Source organism: Mustelus asterias, chromosome 9 (genome assembly GCF_964213995.1).
Source record: "Mustelus asterias chromosome 9, sMusAst1.hap1.1, whole genome shotgun sequence".
Classification (NCBI taxonomy): domain Eukaryota; kingdom Metazoa; phylum Chordata; class Chondrichthyes; order Carcharhiniformes; family Triakidae; genus Mustelus; species Mustelus asterias.
Genome location: NC_135809.1, coordinates 102,790,350 through 102,790,875, shown reverse-complemented (window position 1 = coordinate 102,790,875; position 526 = coordinate 102,790,350).

Sequence of the window (526 nt, the reverse complement as noted above, 5' to 3'; positions counted from 1 at the left end):
GCTTGATCCTGCTGGTGATCTTAGCCAAAAGGCCGAGAAGCTATCATTCTGTTTCAGTCTGCAGTCAGCTGGGGCGCTGATCAGTTTTATACCACAACTATGGCACTGATGAAAAAAAATTTTGCAGTTGTAATGAAAGTGCTTGAGGATCCTACAAAGACAAGTGGTGCTGGAACCGAATTTACTGTCTCAAATTTCCTATTTCGTACCCAGGAGGCAGGTTTGGGTTAAAATCTGAATTTTAAGACTTTAAGCCGTCCTCACCACACAAACCCACCATCTATTAGTTTAAATTCCCCCCCAAAAACAAAACAGTCAACATTGTAACATATGTTTTAATTTTGAGCACTCAAAATTAGATAGCAAGGCCTAAATAAAATGATCAAATTGTGGCTTCTGTACTGATAAATAAATGAAAGAAAAATACTGATAAAACATATTTTCCTAAAATGAATAAACAACCACTCATGATCCTACTGTAAAATAATTTTAATCAACATAAACAATAAATAGTGTAACATACTAA